At 46.2% G+C, this 13,881-nt stretch overlaps 1 protein-coding gene across 3 annotated transcripts in view; it reads right to left on the bottom strand.

The window, feature by feature from the left end:
• The window catches only part of TMEM209 (transmembrane protein 209), a 310,927-nt gene that overhangs the window by 276,350 nt on the left and 20,696 nt on the right, over positions 1-13,881 (bottom strand). The window lies entirely within an intron of this gene.

The raw sequence follows: 13,881 nt of genomic DNA, 5'->3' as shown, positions 1-13,881 counted from the left end.
AGAGGCTGAAATGGGTACGAGTCCTGGACCTCTGACACCATATAGTCAGAACACTTCTGAATTGAGGACATTCTGCCGGGAAGAGGAGCTGTGTTGCGGTCAGGAAAGACTGACACTTTGCTGTTTGCTTTGCTGTGTTGGCCTGCTGCTTTCTGCTTCTACCCTCAGAGTGAAATGAATAGACTTTACTTCCTACATCCTGCTTTCTAAGGTTCAACAATGGCTTGAGTTGAGTTTGCCTCCTGTTGGAAGTCTCAGGGCCTTCAAAGACTTCAACTACCCATGCAGGGACTCAAAGTGTAATTTCAAAACTGAAGCACCATCATAAAACTCGACGCATCGCCTCTGCCTGCACCAAAGCATGGTCCCACTTGACGCAACAACTGCGGCTTTCAAAGCAGGCCCAGGCTTTGCTGCAGCGCCTACAAAGAACCGCTGTTGCGCGAGTCTCGAGCTCCGTGACGCACTACTCAGACTCCGCTCCTTCTTTAACACTGTGGAATCGACGCAAAATAACTTGACTTTCAACGCATCGTAACCAAGTGCTGCTTTTATCATCAACACCACACTGCAGTAAGGAACTGAGGTATGGCGCCAGCAAACGACTCATCAGCTCCCCTGTGCCACACATCATCACCAGGTGTTAGTGGCTCAAGAATTCGGCACAACCTTAAGCTACCGGTGCATCACTGTCTACAGCGACATCACCTCCTCTGCGCAACGCACTGTCCCCGAGCACCAATGTGCCACAACCTGCATAGCAGCAAGGAACCTATGCAGCACCTGGTTTTTCGATGCTTCACCTCCCATGCGCCACGCATCGTCTTTGAATTTTGACGCATCCAAGTCAAGTGCAACCATTGACTTCTAAGAACTATAATTTTGTTTAACTTTGAAAATTCATTTCTTGAGTTGAATATGTTGGATTTTTGTAGTTTTGGTTTTGTTTTAATGAGGAAAATGTTGGGTATTTTTGTAAACTGGTTTGGAGTCCTTTTGGACGGTTTTAACTCTGCTACTGTGTGTGTGAACAAATACTTTACACATTGCCTCGAAGATAAGCCCGACTGCTCTTGCCAAGATGCCATGGGGGCGAGTATGTGTTATTCTGAGGGTGCAACTTACTAACCCTAACTAGAATGAGGGTCCCTACTTGGACAGGGTGCAAACCACTGCCACCCCATTTCTAACAAGAGTCAATTAAATTGTCAAAAGCTATTACACAATCTTGAAGTTTGCTATATGTGCTTGCAGAAGCAGCCATTATGTCAGCTAGAAGAAATCTATTGCTATGCAAATGGCATACAGGACCCGGCCAAAATTCTAGGGTGCTAAGGATGCCCTACGGGGGTACTAAACTGGGGGAGAACAGTAAGAGAAGTTGCATAAGTTATTTAAAGAAATTAAACCTTCTACCTCTTTCTGTCAGTCTACAGGTACAAGTTGTGGCAAGTTTTTTAGGGAAACCTGGATAAAATATACCTCAGACTTTTCAATGATGAAGGTAGTGAAGACTGGCTACTGTATAGCTTCTGCTTCCATATCTCCAGAATCTGGGGCCACAACTACACTTTTCCCCAAGAGCCTAATATAGAAGCAAGCTCTGAAAGCAAAGATCAAGAAGCTTATACTAAAGAAGGCCATCACACCCCTACCAGAGCATCAGAAAGGAAAAACATATATTTCAGGTGCCAAAACCTCCGGGAGACTACAGATGATTAAGGACCTACACAGAATGAACTTCTGGATACAGAAGATTCCTTTCAATATGGAGGAGCTGTAAAAGAATTCCTTTGATAATGTATTTCTATGATAATAGACAATACCTTCCCAATAACAGCGAGTGATGGATGCCTACTTTCATATACCAATTGGGAGGATGCATTTCATATTGCTGAGGTTTGCATTCACAAGAGAAACTATCAATTACAGGTTCTACCGTTTTCAATAAAGTCAGCACCCAAAGTATTCACCAAGATGATGGCTTCTCTGGTGGCGGCAAACCTGGCAAACCTTCATGAGTATTTTTCCATAACTGGACATCTGGCTCCTACATACTTCATCCACACAGAAGACTCAGCAGGTCTCGAAAAATCTACTTTCCCACTTGTTATGGCGCAGCAGGTTTAATCAAGGCGAGGTATTTTTAGCCTACTCGCCCCTTCTAGCGACATAGCTTGATCTCGCAAAGAACAAGTGTTCTGTCACATTGCTGTGCGTTGCAAGACACAGGCTAATTGCCAACTTGTCCTTTTACAAATTGCTGATGATTTTATCCTGGCGATTGGTTTTTACTTTTCTTTCTCGGAGTTCAAAGTTAGAGGATTTTGTAAGTGGACAGTCTGACATTTGTTGTTAAATTAAAGGCTATCAGTTTTTTTCTAACACAACATTTAATATATCCACAATTAGGAAACCACCTTTTTTTAGAATTCAGAAGAGTGAAGAAAACAACATTTTTATTAAGATGAAAAGAATTCCGAACACTTTACTTGGTGATGTGCAAGTGATAAATATTTGCAGAGACCCAATTTCCAAACGTTTATTGTTTGTACACTATATAGTTATCAGTAAGACTGCAAGTCAAGGGAACGTTTTGTCCCCATTTCAATGCAAAATGTGCTGACTGCATTTGATTGTGTGCTACCACATCATGCACAAGTAATATATTTATTAAAAGTGAGAGTTTTTTTAAAACATTAACGGAGAAACATTCCTCCCCCTCTCTGATGGTAATGCAGTTAGTGAACGAAGAGGCAAGTCAAGGGTCATGTATGCTCTATATGCAAGCTAGATTTTTATTTTATACAAAAGTTGAGTCTACTAAATCAAACAAGAAGGTTTTTTTGTACAGCAGACATGCTGAATCCACCTATTTGAAGGTGCTCTAATCTTGATAATAAAGAAAAACATGGCCCCTCTTCATGAGTTAATGTTCATTGGGGCACTACCCAACACCAAGGAAGGAAAGGTGTGCCTTTCAGAGGAAACAGCAGAGCGATTAAGGGAGATGTTGGGATCTCTGCTGGTGCTGAAGGAAACTCCTGTACGTCTTTAGCCAAGGGTACAGGGACATAGAACCTCATTAGTGTTCCTGGTAACCTGGGCAAGGCTTCATCTCAGACCCTGGATGACTTACCGGTTGAAATACTGGAAACTGCCTTCAATAAACTGGTATCTGAAAATTCCTGTAACTTCTCAAATTGCTCAGCTACTAAAATGGTGACTTTTAGAAATGCTTCTAGTTAGATCAAGCCTTTCGTGTAGTAGTGACAGCATATGCCGGAAAGGAGGAGAACTATATCTCTATTGAGAACAGTTAAGGGAAGATGGTCAATCTAAAAAAGAGTCAAGTCCTCAAACTGGAAAGAGATATCAGCCATTTACAGAGCTCTGTTGCATTTTCAGCAATACATTTGTAAACAACTTGTGGTGATCAAAACAGAAAGACCAGTAGAAATGTCTTATGTTACAAGACGGGAGAGATCTGGTCATGTCAATCTGGAGGCTCAACAGATAGCAAGCTGTGCAGAAGGTTATCTTCTTCTCTGAAGACAATTTACATCACGGGAAGGGAGAATACAGTGGCGAATCACCAAACAGGATATTCCCTTCTTCTTAACATCAATCTCTATCCAAACGGGTATTGTCACTGATTAGCGTACTTTTTGGGAAACCCTCTATAGACCGGTTTGCCTCAAAAGATGACACTCTTCTACCGTTGTCCTTCTCACGCTTTCCTAAACTAGATTCTCTGGGAGTGGATGCCCCATTTCTACCATGACCTCTTCAGCTTTGGTATGCATTTTATACTTTTCCTCTAAACTCTCAGGTGTTTATGGTGCTCCCTCACTGGCCGTGCACCTCCTGGTTTCCTCTAGCAAAGAAGGCAGTAGCTCCTCAGCTGGAATTTCCTCGCTCACCTTGTGGGGGGAGGGGGGCCGGGGAGGAGGATCTTCTTCTATCAATGCTTTTGCTGTAAGTTCGTATATGGAGAGGACAAGGTTACAAAAAGACAGCCACTGAACAGGAGAAGATCTCCCTATACGCCGATGATGTACTGTTATACGTGACCGACCCGGCTACGACGATACCGGCCATATTCAGGGAACTAGACGACTTTAGGGCGGTAGCCGGACACGCTATAAACTGGCATAAGTCGGTCCTCTACGACCCACAGGGTGCCCCGCGAGGGGAGGAGCTGCCTGAGCTGCTCATCCACACCACGGAAGGCTTCCGGTACTTAGGGGTCTTTATCACCCGAGATAAGCGGCGCTCCTTCACGGACAATGTCGACCGAGTTTTGGTGGCAGCCAAGGCGGAGATGGATAGATGGAGGCCGCTCCCGCTCACCATGTTGGGCAGGGCTGCTCTATATAAAATGATCCTACTCCCGAAGTTTTTATACGCCCTGAAAAATGAGTATTATCCCCTTCCGGCTCTGACACTGCGGAAAATCCATGCCGATCTCCGCTCTTTCTTGTGGCTGGGGAAGCAGTCCCGGGTGGCACTCACGACTATGCAGCGTCACCAATATAGTGGAGGTATCTCATTACCCAATTTGGAGGCCTATTACTGGGCGGAACACCTTACCCCGATCAACGATTGGATACACGCCCCGGCTGACCACCCCACCTATGCACTAGAGAGATCTAAGTGGGGCAATAAGACGGTGCTCCACTTTTTATATGGGGGTAGGGGGGGGCGCCAGCTTCTCCCTGCGACTAAGATTACCCTGTCGGCGTGGCGCAGAGCGTCGGTTAGAATGGGCTGGCATGAAAGGCTCACCCGCCAAACACCCTTATGGTCATGTAGGTGGCTGACTGAACTAAACAAGCTGCGTGGGTTTCAAAGGTGGGATGACATTGGCATCTCCACAATTGGTGATGTCATAGCAAAGGGAGAACTTAAAACCTTTCAGGCACTGCAGCAGGAATTTGGACTCCAGGGAACCCAATACTACAAATACATACAGCTGCGACATGCATGGGGAGCCCAAAACATATCTCTCACTGACATTCCCCAGTTTGCACCACTTGAGGGCCGTCTACTGCAAGAACAGATACAAAGGGGGGCGGTATCCATGACTTACAAAACACTGACAAATAACATGTTGGGTGATCTACAGGCCCTCAGGGGGAGGTGGGAGGCAGACGTGGGTACGCTGGAGGGCCTGGACTGGGAACTCATACTCATGCACCCCCGAGAAGTGGCCATAAAATCGAGGCTTCGCCTCATCCAGTTTAAGGTCCTTCATCGGGCATACTTTGACAGAGTGAGGCTTTTCCGGATGGGGAGGGTTACCAACACCGCCTGTCTACGATGCCAGCACCTAACAGGCGACTTCTTCCACATCATTTGGGGATGCACAGTGATACAGGAATATTGGGACGAGGTTTTCAATGAATTGAGTGCGGTACTGGAGGTAGAGATACCTAAGGACCCCAAACTGGCGCTCTTGGGAATGTCCACGGAGGTGGATATCACGCGATACTTACTCATCTTTCTGCTGCTGGCCCTGGTGGTTGCAAAAAGAGACATTGCAAGATTGTGGGGGGCGCCTGGGAAACCAGATCTCGAAGAATGGAGAAGAGGTCTAGATATGTATATGGCAGCTGAACGAGTTACATATAAAGCTAGAGGGTGCCCCCGCAAATTTAGAAAAATATGGGCCAAGTGGAGGCACTACCATGGGTTGGAGTAGTGGGGTGGGACCGGTGGGGAAAGTGGGCGGGTGGTGGGATGAATCACAGGGATGGTGCATATGTCGCTGACTCCAGCATTTTGTACCCTTGAAGACTTCGGGACGGGGGGTTTGCCTATGCTCAATGTCACACAACTTAGAGGACCGAGAGAGCCGCGAGGGTCGGGGGGGGAGTGGTTGAGGAGGGTGTTCTGCTGCTTAGGGGGGGGGAAGGACGGGAAGGGGGGCTTCGAGGAGAGGTCTCTCAGTTACTGCCTCTACTTATAGTTGATGGGGGGGGGGGGGGGGAGTTCGGGGTGAAAATGAAAAATAAGTTCGTCAGGATGAATGCAATGTAACTGACTATTTCAAAAGTTGCGTAACGGCGGGTAGAGCGGAATGTTGATGCTCCCCCGCGCTGTCTTGTTCCTAATACTTATGATTCGCCTGCTGCAACAATAAAAAGAATTTATAAAAAATAAAAAAAAGGTTACAAAAGACAGGGATACCAGAGCACATCGTTCAAGTGCCTATGGGTTCTACACTTCAAGCCACCCTAACTTTCATACTCTAAACAGCATAGGGTCCTTCAGAAGTGGTGCAACTCTTCTCTGTTCTGCAACAGCTCTTCTGTACACAGTTTGCTACATATGGTCAGATTAATTAATAAATCAAATTATCTGGAAAATACTGCATTGAATATATTTTCCCCGAAATGTGTTCCCTCCAGAATACTCTCGATACAATAGAGTATCACAAAAGTCACAGCTGAGGCCCAAGTGGCCGCCCTAAATACGTATGGCATGGGAATTCCCTGTATTCCATCCCAAGAGGCTGCCAAAACTCCTCTGATGAATCTGCCCTGTATACCTTAGGGTAAAGAAACATTAGACAGAGAATATGACAACCCTTTAGTGGATCTAATCCATCTGCTTACGATCACATTAGAAACGTTGTGCCCCTGATTAGCCCCACAAAAAGTGACAATGTTCAGATTTCCTATACTCCTCAGACCCCTGGAGTTATATTTCAACAGTCCTCCTAACGTTCAATAAATGAAAAAGTTCCTCCCTTGAAGATAGAGAAGGAAAAAACTATGTATGTATTGGATTCGATCTTGGGAAGGAAAGGTGGATGGTGCTTGAATACAGCATCCTCCAAAACCTTTAGGAAAGGGGGGGTGCATAATGTGCCCAGCTCACTAATCCTGCTAGCGAAAGTAATGACAGATAGAAATGCTCCCGTAAAGATACATATTCAAAGTCAACTGAAATCAATGGCTCAAAGGGAACTTCCTGTAAAGCCTTGAGGATTAAAGTCCCAAAGTGGAAAAAGGCCCAGACACCAGTCTAAAAATAGGGCAAGCATTGGCTTTGCCAATAGGTCTCGCCTTTGGGACCTTATTAGTGTTTAGCCAGAGCTATTGGCTTTGGCAATGTCTTTATGCTATGTGATAGAGCAGCGTGGCTGCTCCGTAGCATGTTGAAAGTTATAATAAAAAGTGTTAGGCATTTTTGTTACCTTATATATAACCAAGAAGACATTATGTACAACCGAACGACCCTATTAAAAAAAAGAATGAACATAAAAAAAATGTCTTCCAGTTAGTTTTTTTTGTCCTTGCAATGCTGCCAACTTCATCCTGCCTGTTCTAATGCTGGTTTGTTTTAGCTTTTTTTTGTTATGGAAGAGTGACAAACTGGCAGGTGGAGGTTGGGAAATAGTACCTGAATTACAACACAAGTAGCAGATGCCAGATTCCGAGGGCAGACTGCACTTATGGCAATGGGGCATGTACTCTGCCTAGCCCAGATCTTTTCCTACAGGACAATGATAATGAGGACAATGCCTAAAACCACTGCACTGAAGCTCCACCTAGTGGTCAAATCAAACTACAACCTACTTAATTAAACCTTCATGAGTCACTTAACTAGCGATTTCCCTACAGTTATCTGGCAATGAAAGAGGACTAACACACTACTCTGGAGCGCCCATCTTTGTAAGGCAACTTTTAGCTTGCCCTTGCCATATTACTGTGAGAAGGCTGGGTTCCTTCACACCAACTTAAGACAATGACTCACCAACTGGCCTGCTCCATCCTCACCCTCTTGCTCCATATTCAAAAGGCGTACTTTTCTTTCCCTGTGTTTGTCCAGCTTTTTAAGCATAGTGTCTCGCTCTCTCCCTGTTGATAACAGACAGTGAAATACTCTAATTGAAGGCTCCTTCCACAAGATCCCTTTAAAAACGAGAACGCTGAAAAATACATGACTACACCTTCAGGCTGCCACGAAACCCATCACCCCAATACAAAACAACCTGAACCGCCCCTTCCCCGGTCTACACTCTTTCTCCATCAATTACCTCAAAATCTCTGAGCTAACGCCACCAAAATCTTTAAACACACAGATTACTCAAACAGCTCCCGCCCCCAAAACACTCATAGCAGACCTCTACTACAAGACTTCCGGAGAACAAGAAAAAATGGGTTTCCTCTGTTACACTACCCGCCGGGACAAATAGAGAAACAATCCAGCAAATCAATTATGAATAACAAATGCCACCAATATCACTTACGGCCAACAATTGCTGATTTCCAATGCACCCACCTTCAAAGGCAATACTACAATAACAATATACAGACAGGACAAAGTCATAGTACAAACCAATGACAATAACATGCGCCAATTTAAATACATAGTCCCTATGCTATGCAACTTCATCTCTCATGCCTACAACTATCTAGAAAAGACTGAACTAGTTTTGACAGGTGGGAGTCAGAATCTCTGGGGCCCACACTACTGGCCAACTGAACTCGGACCACCTCCTACCCCCTCTGCATCGGCCAAGAGCCTTGGCGTCACAATATCTAACGATCCATCCCTGAAAATTCACATAGGCTCAGTGATCTCTTCCTGCTCTTTTCAGCTGCGTAGGATTAGAAAAATAAGCAGGTTACTTAACCAAGCGGCTCTGACACAGGTTGCGATAGCATTCGAGTAATCCAAGCGGGAAAGAACCATGGCTATCTACCGGAGCCTTCCACTTGGGCTCACAAAACGGTTGCAGATGGTCCAGAACCAAGCAGCCAGGTTGATTTGTCATCAACCTAAGTGGCATCATGCCTCTCCCCTTCTTAGGAAGCTACATTGGCTTCCCATTCCTCAACGCTGCGCCTTCAAAGTTGGTTGTCTTGTGTTTAAGTCCCTGCAAGGCATAGGCCCTGGATTCATAGACAACCTGATCACACTGTACTCCCCCTCCCGCAATCTTCGCTCGGCTCACCTTCAACTCCTAGCAGTCCCTACCTTTAAGCTGAAGCGACAAGGGGGTAGTAGGTTTGCAACGCTTGCACCCAGGTTGTGGAATTCCATCCCCTTGGAAATTAGGTCTAGTTCCGAGTTACTGAAATTTCGAAAATCCCTCAAAACTTGGCTGTACACCCAGGCCTATGAATAACCATTACCGTTCCAGTATTAGCACCTCCTAGTTCCAGCGCCATAAAGCCAATCGGTGAACGAGCGCTTTATAAAACATTTTTAACATTAACATCTAATCGCAACCAAACCCGCTCTCCAGAGCACACTGCAGGGAATTACACACACAAAACTCACCAGAAGCTCACACTCGATCCAAACCTCTGACCGCCACTTTAACCTTATGTCATGCACCCCTACGCCTACTACCCCTATCCCGCACAACGCCACCCCAACTCCTCTCTCCCTAGTCACTACCAACCACATCACATCAGCCAGAGCTGTGGACACCACCATCACCAGTTCCAGACCTCAACTCTACAATCCCATGAATAATCATCCCCTCAGATTGCCGCTCTTAATCTCCTGTCCCCCCGCACCACACAATACACTAACTTAGAATTACCTGCCCCTGGAAAGCCCAACCTAACTTTAACCACCACCCAAACTATAGCCCAGAAAACACAAGGATACACACCGAACGTACACCCCATAGTCCCCACAAAGGAAGATACATGTGGCATTTCAACATACACTCCAATTGACCCACAAACCCCCAGCTCTGATCAACATGCAGAGGCTAACCTGCTCCGTAACACCCCCACTCTTTCTACATTCAACCCGTTGCCTATGGTGGAACTAACTGAAAGTCTAACATGCATGGAAAAACAACTCTAATCACTCTCTCCATGGAACCCTATGCCCACGAATACCATAACTGAAAGTCTAACCCATCTTTAAAGACAACTCGACATAGTAACATAGGCCATAAACAAAATCTCACTACTTCCCTCCTAACTCAACAAACACATGGACTCCAATAACCTACTGGACTCACATCAGTCCGGTTTCAGGAAGGGATGCAGCACTGAAACAGCTATACTGAATATAACAGATTACATTCATAAGTACCTAGACACAAACAGATGCTGCATGCTCGTCTGCCAAGACCCATCAACGGCTTTCGATACGGTGAACCATAAGTTACTTTTGGAAGCCATGCAACAACTAATCAGAGCAGACAGCACTGTTTTGCAATGGTTCACCTCATTTCTGCATAACCTATCCCAACCAAAAAAAAAACAGTAACTCTATATCCAACATTTCACTCATCACCCGCGGTGTCCCACAAGCCTCAGTCCTCTCTCCGACACTCTTTAACATTTACATGGTGCCCCTCACCGCGATTCTGAGACGAGTAAATATTTACCATCATCTCTATGCCACCGACACCCAGCTCTACTTAGAAATCTCCTCCATGAACGACATTCGCAGACTTAATACCACAATCTTCAAAGTACAAAACTCATTATCACACAACCACCTGAAACTCAACCAAGAAAAAATCTGAAATTCTTATCTTCTCCAACCACAGCCACTCACCACGGGTCCAAGAATGGATAAATAACCTGGACGCCCTGAACTGCAAGCTTACTTCAGCTGACTCTGCCAAATCTCTGGGGATTTCTCTGGACTCCAGACTAAACATGAGCTCACACAAGGTCCACTGCAAGGGGAGCGTTTTATAGCTTAAAACTCCTCACAAAAATCAAGCCCTTCCTACCTCCAAATGACCCAAGAACCACAATGCAAGCACTAGTTCTGTCCAGACTAGACTATAGAAATGCCATACTCACAGGAGCCGCCAAAGCACATGTAGCCCCCCATGAGAGTCACTCTAAATGTGGCAGCAAAAATGGTCACAAGAGCAAAGAAGCACAATCACATCTCCCCGCCACTGCAAAACCTAAAGTGGTTACTAATCGAAGCACGTTGCTGCTTCAAAACTGCCCGTCTCACCTACAAATCCCTACACACTGGTACCTTGTAGACAAATTCACTAAAGCAGGACACATTGAGAAACCTAAGAAGCTCCAACACTCGTTCTCATCCTCAAAGCTATAAACAAAATGCCCTCTCTCGCTCTCTCAGGCAGCGCCTCCAAAATCTGGAACTCTCTCCCAATACATACCAGAACTAACCTCTCCTTCTCCTTCACGTGCTTCAAGAGACAACTATGAGAAAATGGGGTTGGGTTGCAGTACCCAACTTTTTGTCTGGCTTTTGATGCAACTTCAACTGTATAGTACTAGGGTCCCTTCTGTCCAGGTTACCAGTACCAGTATTCTTTCCCTACAACTGTTCCACAATTGGCTCTTCAGGCAACCTGTAAGTTCCTAGTAAAGGTACCTGGGTATGGTCCTGGGTATGGTATGGTGACTGAAGAGGGTCCCCTAGGTCACCCATCACCCATCACCTAGGCCATGCAGACTGCCACTGCAACATGCATGGACTGGTTCAGTCAAAATTACAAAGTCGACATGGCACACTACCTATGTGCCATGCCAGCTAGCACTGCCTAAGATATAGGTAAGTCACCCCTCTAACAGGCCCTACCAGCCCTAAGACAGGGTGCACTCTATCACAGGTAAGCAGCTATACCTCCACAATATTGTGGTCTATTCATTAATATTTTTAGTACCAGTGAGGCCATATAGAGTACATGGACTGGAAACACGTCAGCTTGAGTACCACAGCACCATGATGGCTTCACTGAACACAGAAAGGTTTGGTACCAAACTACTCCTTACAATAAACTCACACTGATGCCAGTGTGGGATTTATTGTAACAGACTCAGAGGGCTCCTCAGAGGTGCCCCCTGAATATCTACCGAACCTGGTGTGGGTAGTGACTGGCTTTAGGCAGGTTGTTACACACAGACATGTTTCTGGACATCCCCCTCCCCTGCCCTGGTAGATAGCCTCTGCTCTCTGGGACCAGAAATAATGCACATCCTTGGCAGAGAAGTCACACTGCCTGCCGTCTTTGAAATGCGATCTCATCCTCTGCTGCTAGCAGCAGATGGCAGCCCCCTGTTTACTCCCCCATTTTGGGGAGGAAAACGTAGAAAAACGAGGTGTCCACCTTTGCCAACTCCACCTCTCAGGTGGAGGAGGTAAAGTGAAGCACAATTTAAAGTCCTTTCCATCTTGAAGATGAGGGGTCTCCTCCAATAAGGACTAGGTCTATGCCCCCTCCGACAGGAGGGTGACATAATGTGGGTGCAGTCACCCCAAGTAAGGTGCCCATTGGCCCTACCTGCTTCTCCCCTAAAATGCCTCCTAAATTTAGTATTTAGGTGGCTTCCCCATACCTAGAAACTAGATCTGCAGCAATCTAAGAAAAAAGAAGACATCCATGCAGAGAAGACTGAAGGCGACTACTACCAAGGCCCCAGCCCTACGATATGTCTCGAGCTTCAACTGCTGACTTCGAAAAAGACTCCAATCTCTCCAAGACAGTGGCCCTGTCCAGAAGAATCCAACTACAAGGGCCCCAGATCCAGCTGGACCCGCGATCCCAGCCTACTTCTAGTGTCTCACCTGTCCAGTGAAGACTCCCCAACGATCCAGACCTTGAAACCAGCATCATCTGACCCCCTCATCGACTCCATGACGATGCCTGTAGCCTGAACCCAGAGGCTCCCCCTGACTGCGACCGGCTCCAGTAAGAAGACTCAGACGTCCAATGGCACCCCAGAACCCGAAGCCCCTGCACCTTGGTGAGCTGAATCGACGGTGCCCCTAAGACCCCGTACATCTCGACTTACCTCTGCTGTCGTTGGTCTCCCTCCTGCACCCCTGTGGGACGATGCCTGCAGCTTCTTTGTGGAAAGCAAAGCCTCCACTGAAAAGCACTGGGCGCCTGACGTCGAATTGCAACCTGCACCCAGCTGCCCTTGTGCCGCTGAAGGTCTATGTTTGGTGTTGGTTTGTGGCCCCCAGTGTTTGCTCTAACCCTCAAAGCTAGGTCCCAGCACCCTATCTACTTACCTGCAAGAAGTGCGGCATTGAGCACCCAGAGTCTCATTGGGCCGAACTCAAATTTTGACCTCGGCACCCCTGTGCCGCTGGTGGTGCAGTTTTGGTACTCATCTGACCCTTGCTCCTTGATGACCATTAGTCGAGAAGACTGGAATTGTGGGTGTTGTACTTACCTGTTAAACTGAATTATGGTCTTACTCCATAGGATAACTTTAAACTGTCTGTGAAAATTGCACTAAGTGTCGACTTTTGAAAGTGAAAGTATTTTTAGTTCAAACGTACTTACCTCATTCTGAAGATCTTGGTCTTAAAATAAAATACAAACAAAACAAGCTTATTTTTATAAAATTGGTGTGGATTTCCTTTTTGAGTCATTTGTGTGCAATAAATGTCTTACACTCCTCAGTGTTAGGCCTAAGGCTGTTCGCCCACACTACCACAAATAGAGCAACTTGGGTTTACATTGAGCCCTGTACACTTCTGGGGGAACCCCTGGACTCTATGCACAGCATACCAACCTAGTGGCATACCATATACAGAGCAAGCTTCCTACAACAACTCAAATAATTTCTCCTCAACCGGTACCTCTATCCCTATGGAAAATAGCTAACAGCGGGCATTAAATCATTGCATTGGCTTCCGGTGCAGCAGCGTGTGGATTTTAAGGCATTATGCCTGGCTCACAAAGCGCTTTATGGAGGTGGCGCCGACGAGGTGCTGAGTTTTGCTGAGGTGGTGCGGAGGGCTGCTGAGACGGTGCTGTGTTGGTGCTGAGTGAAGTTGAGGTGGTGCAGACGTGGAACTGCATTGGTGCTGAGTGATACTGAGTGGATGCTGCACTGGTCCTATGGTGATGCTGCACTGGTGTTGAGGTGGAGCTTAGCTGATGCTGTGGTA

The sequence above is a fragment of the Lissotriton helveticus genome, chromosome 1_1, assembly GCF_964261635.1.
Source record: "Lissotriton helveticus chromosome 1_1, aLisHel1.1, whole genome shotgun sequence".
NCBI classification, from domain to species: domain Eukaryota; kingdom Metazoa; phylum Chordata; class Amphibia; order Caudata; family Salamandridae; genus Lissotriton; species Lissotriton helveticus.
The sequence above is the reverse complement of the archived record's forward strand: the minus strand, read 5'-3'. Positions and strand labels throughout refer to the sequence as shown.